The sequence below is a fragment of the Neomonachus schauinslandi genome, chromosome 8, assembly GCF_002201575.2.
Source record: "Neomonachus schauinslandi chromosome 8, ASM220157v2, whole genome shotgun sequence".
In the NCBI taxonomy this organism is placed as follows: domain Eukaryota; kingdom Metazoa; phylum Chordata; class Mammalia; order Carnivora; family Phocidae; genus Neomonachus; species Neomonachus schauinslandi.
In genome coordinates, this window is record NC_058410.1 from 88,252,293 (window position 1) to 88,262,473 (window position 10,181).

Consider the following 10,181-nt stretch of genomic DNA (forward strand, 5'->3'; position numbering starts at 1 on the left):
AGAGTGTAACTTAATACCTAGTCATTTAGAAGTTATTCCAGGCTATTTTAGTTTCCTATCATACAAGATTAAGTATTTCCCAAGATGAACACAGAGACTTAGTAGTATCTGAAGACAAGAATGTAAATGGAGAACTCAGTTGTTTTCTTTTTTTTTTTTTTAATAGACTATTTTTTTAAAGCACTATTAGGTTCACAGCAAAACTGAGCAGAGAATACAGAGAATTCCTTGTAACTCCTATCCCCACACAGGCGAAGTCACCTTTAGGATGTCATGAGATGGTAGCCTGGGACCTACCACTGTTCTCCTTCCCTGCATCAACAAAATGGGCCTATTACATTGATGATATAATGTTAACATGTAAAGATTTGCCTTTGCTGCAGGACACCCTGCAGGCTTTGCTGGGACATCTGCAAGGGAAAAATGATCATTAAACCCCCCAAAATTCAAGGCCCAAGGACTGCCATAAGATTTTGAGTGTCTGGTTGGATAAGACACATGTTGTCCCAAAAGCTGTGATTGATAATGTGCAAGCTCATCCTCTAAGATGTGAAAGAGGTACAAGCCTTTGTAGGAATTTTGGACTTTTGGAAGACTTTTAATACCCACCTGGCACAGTGTCCCCATCCCTTTTACCACCTGGTAAAGAAAGGACACTGTCATGAGCACGCTGTGAAGACATACACACGAGTTGTGTCTTTCCACAATGTCAGATTTATTCAATCATAAAGCAAAGTTAAATCACAATTCTAAAGCAGGTTCGGGATTCCAAACTCAATGAGAATTCATCATGGGATTAAACTTGGCTTCTTACACAGCACACAGAGCGGGGCAGAAGACAAGCCACACAACAAACAAGATAACAGAGGGTACAGGAAGTTAATGAACCAACCACGAAGTCAGTCTGTGGGCGCACAGTTGAGATAAAGCCTCGGTCTGGTCCGGGTCAGCTCTCTGCACTTAACTGTTTCTGATGTTCCAGCAGTGAAGGCTCTCGGTTCTGTTCGGAGATCAATCGGGCAGAGCCTTGGGCGGCAGTTGCCTTTTTTTAAGTGGTCAGACATAGAGGGGTCATGTCTGAGGAGTCTGACAGTTTGCTGCCAAAATCCTCCCTTTCTGAAAGGGATTTAATCAATGTTGGGCCTCTGCAAACCTCCTCTGGTTCTACTCGTTATCAGTTCTGGGTGTCAGCTGATGCCGGTCTCAGCGATATCTCCGATATCTCCTAGCTGCAGTACCTTAACTGTTTGCGTCATTGCCTGACACAGGCCCCTGCTTGCCATGGAAGACTCCATTTTGTTCTCTATAGGCACATATGAGACTAAGTATCAGAGCAATGGCCACCTTTGAGAAGGCAAAAATACTAATGAAATAGATTAAAGCTGTGGATATCTCCTAAGCCACCATTTGACTTAGATGTGCTCTGACTCCAGAAGGTATGAGTTGGGCAGTGTGGCAGAAACAACCAAAGGGGAAAATGCCCCTGGGATTTTGGTCCTAGCTCTGGAAGTGGGCAAAACCCTGATATAACCCTGTAGAGTAATAGCTCCTCGCTGAACAGAGCCTCTCACACGGCACCAGGTACAGCAGCCACAGCAGCCAGTGGTCTGAGCTCAAACTGGTCTGGCTGGTGATTACACTTGAGCATGGGCCATTAACCCCTTGCACTGATAGTTGGGCTATTCTAAAGTGGGAAGTGGGAAGCCAAGGGGGTAGATGATCAAAATTATCCCCTGTGGGGCCAGGAAGTATATAAAGAGACATTTGGGTCCATTTGAAAGAACCTGAGGCAATCTTCACTGTTTTTTGTGTTCTAGTTAATAAGGCACTGGCAATCAAGAAGCTGATGCCTAGGCTCAGGTATAAGCCCCATCTACTACTGACCCTTCCGTAGACATGGCAAATTGGGTTCATGAACAGAATGGACACCACAGTGTCTGAATACGATGACACATTGCCAAGGATGCTGGATTGCCTTTGATGTATATTGACTTGGTTAATGCAATAACAGCATTTCCTATATGTTCTAAACAATTCCCAAAGAAACTGCCAAAAGAATCTGGAGCTTATCTACCAGAGGTCCCAGCTGGTGGGGAATTGGCAAGTTGATTTTATTGGCTCCCTCCATCCTAGTGAGGGTATTCAATGCCGTGGCTTATGTGAACCCCGTACCTGGCCTAATCCAAGCTTTAGTCTGCCACCATGAAATCCGGGCTGCCTCCATTAGGGGATTAAAGGAACTGAGATACCCTTGTTAGATAGTAATCAAAGATCACATTTCAAAGGTCATGATATGCAAGACTGGGCAATGAATGGAGGTTCCATCTCCACCATAACCCACAAGGAGCAGGGTTGGTAAAATGACAAAATGAAATATTAAAGCAGCCAATTAAATTGTAATAGGTAAAACCACCTTGGGTGGGTGAACTAAAATACTATTCCAGGCTTTATTATATTTGAATGTTCAACTAGTAGGGCCTGTTGCCCCATATGGCAGACTGGGGGCCCTTGCCTAGACACCCAATACTGCAAAGGTGTGGAAATCGTAGTAAACAACTATTGCCCCAACTCTCCTGGTAAATCGGCACACTATGCGGCTGAGAACACCAAGCCCCATCACACCTGGAAAAAGAATTATCTACTGGAATTTGCAATGCGACCTCCTACTGGGATGGGTGAATTAATTTGCAGCCCTGGGTGAGGGGGAACTCCTCAGTCTCTGCTGGGATCCCATTGTCTTCCTGCAGGCTGGATCTATTGAAACTCGCTATATATGGTATGAAACACGTGCAATTGAAGGAGGGGAACAGATGGGGGTCCTGGGGTGGCATATCTCACCCCAGGCCATCTCCTCACGCCTGACAGTGCTGTCTCCACAGCCAACACATATGGTATATACAACTAGGTCAAATTACTAAAGCTACCAACTTCCCTCTCTTTAAGGCTGGGGCTGGGGGGGAACATTCTATTTTGAATTATCATTTGGCTGCTATCTTTGTTCCCTCCATTAGCTTGGAGGACATTGTAACACACATGAAAGCCCTTATTAATTCACCACATTCCTTAAATGATAGGGAACAAAGTCTATCCTTACTGAACACTGAAATGTTTCTGATGAAAAATCTGTCCTCCAAAATAAAATGGCCTTCAACTTTTTTACCGCCTCACAAGGAGACACTTGTGCCTTTATCCAAACAGAATATTATGTGTTCATACCTGATGAGTCTGCTAGTGAATCATCTTTATTAAATCGTATGGACACAAATGAATGCCCTGAGTGATCCAACCCCCAGCCTAAGGGATTTAATAAATCAAGGGTTGGGATTCTAGGGCTCTTGGTGGAAAAAGTTGTCGGTGATTTGGGCAACTATTGTCTTAATCTGTGTTTTCTCTTGCCTGTGCCTACATTGCTGCTGTGGCATCTGCCTCCAATGCAGCCAGACAGCCCCCAAAAGAGCTACCACCCTGCTAATGAAACCGCTTGCTGACTGCTCAGGAACCACTACAGAATAAAAAGTCACATGATTTTATAAGAGCCGGTCCTGAAGGATGGAGTGTTGGGAGAACATCGTCAAAAGGCCATGACTGCTGATTGACCCGTGACTTGAACCCAGGCACTCAGAGGCTCCTTACCCCCTCCTCCTTGGAACATGGGTTCTGTCTACCTTCCCCACACCTAGAGGCTACTCCAAGACATAGCCTGGAAATAGTTGTGTAGTGTAGAGAACACCTGCATGCTGTTCGTGACTAAACCCCTTTAAGGCCTCTTGATAAACTTTTAAGAGTCAGTGGACGGGTGTGGGGATCCTTTTGTCTTGCTACCACCCAAGACAAGCCTTGTACATATATTCCTTTTGCTTATTAAAACTGTCACCTACCAACTTGGAGTGGCCTATGGTTTTCTTTGGTCTCACCTTCCCTCTGAGTACAGGGGTGAGTTTCAGATTATACCAGGGAAACCCCCAGAAGGATTACTAATCAACATTACTCTACCTCCTGAATGAAACAATGCCACAATAGATGTCTCCAAGATGCAATGATAAAATAATAAAATATACTGTTTAAAAAAATATTCCTTTTTCTTATATTTGACAAAAAAAATTAAAGTTCATTAAATAAACAAATTTAAAACCAAATAAATTCTTAACTGAAGAACTCACACGTGCCTATACGATATTTCTTTCTTACAACAATCCAACAAGGAAATTATTTTTATTTACCAAACATTACATATGAAAGAAACAGAGCCTTGATAAAGTTAAATAAGTTATCCAAGGTCACACAGCCAGGAAGTGCTAGAAGCAGTATTTAATTGTGGGCAATCTGCCTCCGGAGTATGACCCTTAAACCAATATGCTACACAACTTCATGAATAAAAATGATTCCTTGGGAAAAGATAAAATAAATTGGGACATTTAGATTCTGGTATAGATTATAACTCGTTATCTATGAAAACTCCAAGTTGTGACATATCCTTTGACAGACCCTAGCATCAGTTCTGAGAAATTACTTGTACCAGACTATGCATCTGCATAGATTAAGGAAAACATACATTTTATTGACATTTTCAAAATAGTACTGTTTTTAAAACTCTATTGCAAATTGTTAGGCCAGAAATCAATGATGTATTAAGAGCGTTAATGCACGCAGTGTTACAAGCTCTTAAAAAAGACCAACACTATTGTTAGTAGATAAATTATGCAAGCTTGATCATGTACATCTGTTGATTTGCCACATAGCTAATTAAAATGCATTAAAGCCATTATGCTGTTTAAAGGCACATTTTGTGATTTCATAAAATGTCATTTATCTAGTTTAAACCATACTTGTTTTGATCTGCTGCACAAAAATCACTAAAGGCACAGATTTTGCATATAAATGTACCTCTAAAAAAGAAGTATGTGTTTCTTTTGACCTTAGTTTAAATGGAATAGAATCTATTTTGATGACATTATAGTGGACAAAAAAAATGCCATGCTTAGTACATTGATTTTGATTCTTTACTAGGAGTAATTTTTTATATTTAATTTATTATATTTAATTACATTCAATCTGACAAAAGCCCTCATAATAATATTATCAGCTAACATTTATTGAATTTTGATATGTAACAGGCAAATTCAATTTCTTAATATATATTAAATAGCTTTATACTCAAATCATTTAATGCTCAAAACAACTTTTTAGAGTACATATATTATCCTTGTTTTGCAGATAATGCAAAACTCGTCAAATGTCACCCTACTAGAAGATGGGGGATTCAACATGACTAGCCCAGTCAGGCTTGTTCCTGAGCCCTCGCCCATTATCTTTTCCTACCTCTCAATTTTTCCAGTAGAAATCATCTTTATTTTCTCAGGAAACAACAGCAACAAAATAAAATAGATTTTTGCATTTCCACAGTAAAATCTCTAACATTGTTTAAGATTTTAAAGATATCTGAAAAGGCAGAAATATTTAGTTTGGCTCACAGCCATGTTTACTCATGGAGTCAGGGTTGTTTTCACATAACCATGTTAAAGAGGGTAAAGATCAGTCATACTTTAACAATATTGAAGAAGTTTGAAGTTAAGACAATATTTATTCAACTTTGAAATACCCTTTCTTTTCCTACGCTTTCAAAAGAAGAGGTCTTTTTTTAAGTTAAAATACAGGAATGCCTTCTTTTTCTCTGGAAATATTATCTACATATAGCAAAGTTTCAAAATGAATTAACAAAATCTTCGCTTGAAAAGAAATCATTTGTCACAATATTATTTTCAGTAAGAATTTTACATTATACAATCTAAACTGTGAGGTAATATGGAAGCTACTAAATTGGACTCCTTTAATTCTGCAGCTTTTACTCTAACAAACAAACAGGATTAAATAGAAGAAAGCAATTGCTTCTCTTTTGCTTTTTTTAAAATAAGGTAAAGAAAGGGAGTAAGATGTATGTTTTCAACTTCAGCCTGATGTAACAGTTCCCCTAATTCTTAGGAAGTGGAATGTGTATCTGTTTGTCTGCCCACATGTTTGTAATCCTATGTAGAGCTTTGGGCACTGTTCTCATGCTTTGGAAACCTACCTAATTTGTCTTACTCTAGAACAAAGTTCTCAAATCTAAAACTCAGAGGAAAAAAACCCACATTTGTTCGTGTACCAGCCCATGTACATGTGCGTGCACACACGCACACACAGACACACACTTTTCCTGTAAAGAACTGACAAGAAGAAGAATGTGGTTTGATTTATAATTGCTTATATTCAATACTTGACACCATATAAAAATTAAATGTGACAACATTGTGTCCCACTTCATGGGTGGTCCTGAAGAACTGTGAGAAAGTGAAAGACTCTAATAAATAGATTTTTAGCGGGGAGTCTTCCTGTCAAACTTGCCTAGAGAGAGACATAGCTAGAAGAATTCATTCATAATCAGTTGCTAGTGGTTTGACTTCATGATGAACCTCTTGGAAGAAACAAATGGTAAGATTACTAATGGTGGTATGAAGAAGAATCATGTGAATAGAGTCTCATGAATGAGCCAGTGAGTATGTGCTTATTCGTGTTTTATGAGAATGCTTACCAAGTAGCAGGAGAGATTTTCAATAATCATATGTACAAAATAACCCTTTCTATTAATAATTCTTCTCCAGCCATCCCACTGATTGCTCAATGGCCTCAAGAAAGATGAAGTTTATGCATGAGCTTGAGCATATGGGCTTCACCTCACCAAAATTACCAGTGTTGATGACCATTTCTGCGGGGATGGGCCAGCCATCTAGTAGCAGGTTGATTATATTAGAGATACAGAGTTGAGGCTTTTTGTCCTCACTGGAAAGGATAATTAATCTATGTATCGATTGCCTTTTCTGCCAGTAATTCTTTGGCCTGCATAACTATATATGAAATTATTAAATACCACATTCACCATCTTTATATGCCAAATAGTATTATTTCTGACCATGTAAACATTTTCAACAAAACAAGTGAGAAAGTGAAAAAAAAAAAAACTTATGATAGTCATTGCCCTATCCGTGTATATGATCACCAAGAACTAACTGGCCAGATAAGACTGGTAAAATGTTCTAATGAAGAATCAGCTGTGGCACTGGCTAGAGAAAGTTGATGTTCTATTCCACAAGATGTGGAATATATTCTGATACAATTGATCTATAGTGTTATTTCTCCATTAGCCAGCACACATGGATCAAGGAAACAAGGGATGAAAAAGGAAGTGGTTCCTTTCTCTAGTATTTCTAAGAAATCGTGTGTGTGTGTGTGTGTGTGTGTGTGTATTACCTCCTGTTACTAAAGCTTGCACCTTGATTGTGTAGGGGTCTTAATTCCAAAAAGAAGAATGCCTTCTCCAGAGCAGGCAACCACGTTGCTATTGATTAGTAGTGGAGACTTCCCCTGGGTATACTGGGATCTTCTTTCATTAATACTTCAAAGTAACTCTCCAGGGTAACCCTATTATCAATAGTAAATTGGGTCGATGGTAAATGGTAGGGAGGCATATATTAAGAAGCCATTGAACTCTCTGGTTGGGGAAGGGTTATTCATAATATCTCCAGGGGTAAATGCTGAAAGAAAACAAATAAAATTCAATTTGGGGCAGATTAATAAGAACTATAAAACTCCAGAAATGACTGTTTGAATCACCCCAACAGGTAAGTGACGATGTTTAGCTGAGGTACTTGCTGACACGTTAGCTCAGAGCAAAGTAAAGCTAAGGTCAGTAGTGAAAGAAGGAGGTAATAAACACTGCCTTACAACTACCTATGAAATGGGAATCATAGTGCTTATAATTATTTTTATTTTTTACAGAGAGGGTGTGTGTGAGTGGGAGGGAGAAGCAGAGGGAGAGGGAGAGAGAGAATCTCTTTTTAAAGATTATTTATTTATTTATTTATTTTAGAGCAAGAGAAAGCACATGAGCAGTGGGGAGGAGCAGTAGGAGAGGGAGAATCTTCAAGCAGACTCTGCTGAATGGGGGTCAGATGAGGGGCTCTATCCCAGGAATCTGAGATCACAACCTGAGCCAAAATCAAGAGTTGGGACGCTCAGCTGACTGAGCCACCCAGGTACACCATAATGCCTATAATTATATCATTTTGTTTTGTTATGTAGATGTTTAAATATATTAACTAGGGGCACTCTGCTGTCTCTCTCTCAAAAAAAAATAGTTAACTTTCTAATTTAATCTTTAGGTTATAGGTTATCCAAAGGTAGGTTGTGGTTGATCTAGAAGAGGAAGCAAATGGCAAATGACAAATGAGTTTTTGGTCCTCCTTTTCAGAGAAGTGATGAGCACCATCATTAAAGAATAACTATCATGTTAGGAAGACAAGTAATATAGTTGTTATAATTTTTATTTCCAGATTAAATTTAAATGGAAAAATACATTTGGATGTTGAATTGACAAGCTTATGGACTATCTCATTGTTTTGTTATCATCTTGAAATCAACTGCAGCCCCTTGCAATTCCATCTACAAAATAGGAGAACATTTTGATAACTTAATTTCTAGACTCTCTTTCCCATAGAATTCTGTGCAATATTGGAATGAAGAAGATGGTGTGAAGGCTTTTTTTTTTTTTTTCCCATTGTCAGTACATGGATTTTTTTTTTTTTTTTTTTTTTTTTTTGCATAATACAAGGTGTAAGGTTTACATTAAATTTCAGGATTTCTTAGGTGTGTCACTCAGGTCTGTGCTTCAGGTACCAGTGATTATCAAAGGCAGTTTTCAGGGTCTACTGTAACCTTCTAATTTCCTGAAAGCAATAGTGGTTTTCCATGAACATTTTTCTTCCAAACTTCCAACTTTGTTGATTAATTTTACTTATAGTACAGCTATCTATCTATCTATCTATCTATCTCTCCATCTATCTATCTATCCATCTAACATGTTTATCATCATCTATCTAATAATATTAGTCATTTTTAGCATACAACTAAGTGGCATTAATTATATTCACTATCTATTTCAGATGCAGTCATTACCACTATCTTCATAACTTTTTTATCACCCCAAACAGAAATTCCATGACCCAATTTTCCTCATTCTTGCAGCCATCAGCCTACAAATACATGACCACTGACACCAGCCCCTTGTACCCATACTGGCCTCGGCATCCGAGGCTGGACAATTTTATACCCCACTCTGCATCTCCTAGTTGGCCTCTTCCCTGTCTCTGGGGTCTTGGTTGCAACCACATGGCTGTTATCAAGTTATACTGTTGTTGTTCCCCTGGGGACTTGGTAGCAATTGCCCTGTGCTGGTTTGCAGTATGTGGGTTCGTTCACATGGTGATTGAGGGCTGGTTCAGCCTCTACCACAAAGACTTTCTTGGACACTAAGCTTTCTTTTTTTATTATTTAATTTTATTTCTTTATTTGACAGAGACAGCAAGACAGCACAAGCAGAGGGAACAGCAGAGGGAGAAGCTGGCTCCCCGCTAAACAGGCAACCTAAAGCGGGGCTTGATCCCAGGATCTCGGGATCATGACCTGAGCCAAAGGCAGACTCTTAACTGACTAAGCCACCCAGGAGCCCTAAGACCAAGCTTTCTTGTCCCAACTTTGGAAAGCCTGTGCCACAGGAGGCAGCTGATACAACCTGAGTGACAACTTCACAATATGCATGGAGACCATCACAGCTTGCCTATGGAGACCACTTAGCCTATGGGTGGTGATCACCTTTCTCCACCAGCAGCCCCTCTGCCTTGTCTTACAGCCTGTGGTCTCTGTGGATCTCCTGGTGCTCTCTTTCCTGACAGAGCACCAGGACAGTTTCCAGCATGGGGAGCTGGACCACCCACTCTACTTCTGGTTTTACTTTGTCTTCATGAATGCCCTGAGGCTGGAATCCTCATGCTTGATTCTCTAAAGCAGCTCACTCATGTCCAGAACATGCTGGATGCCAAAGCCACAAAAGCCAAGAGCAAGCAGAATTAATAAGTAATAGGCTGGGCTTGAACACTGGCTGATGAGGAACACTCCACCAGCCAGAAAAGTCCAGTTCTTACTCCCACAGGTTGGAGGGACAAAGCAAATTGATCTGTCAAACTCAGGCTGTTGGGTAAGCAACCAGAAGGGCCAGAGGCAGGAGCAGGAGAGGAGCTGTGTGGAGCTATTGCCAAGAACCACTGGGGCAAATGTACAGAAGAATCTAGGAGGTCCATGATGGTGACAGT

The 10,181-nt window shown here is 39.9% G+C and overlaps 1 pseudogene; it reads left to right on the plus strand.

The window, feature by feature from the left end:
- Positions 1–9,075: 9,075 nt before the first annotated feature.
- On the plus strand, positions 9,076–9,942 carry LOC110582172 (annotated as a pseudogene).
- The last annotated feature ends 239 nt before the right edge of the window (positions 9,943–10,181 follow it).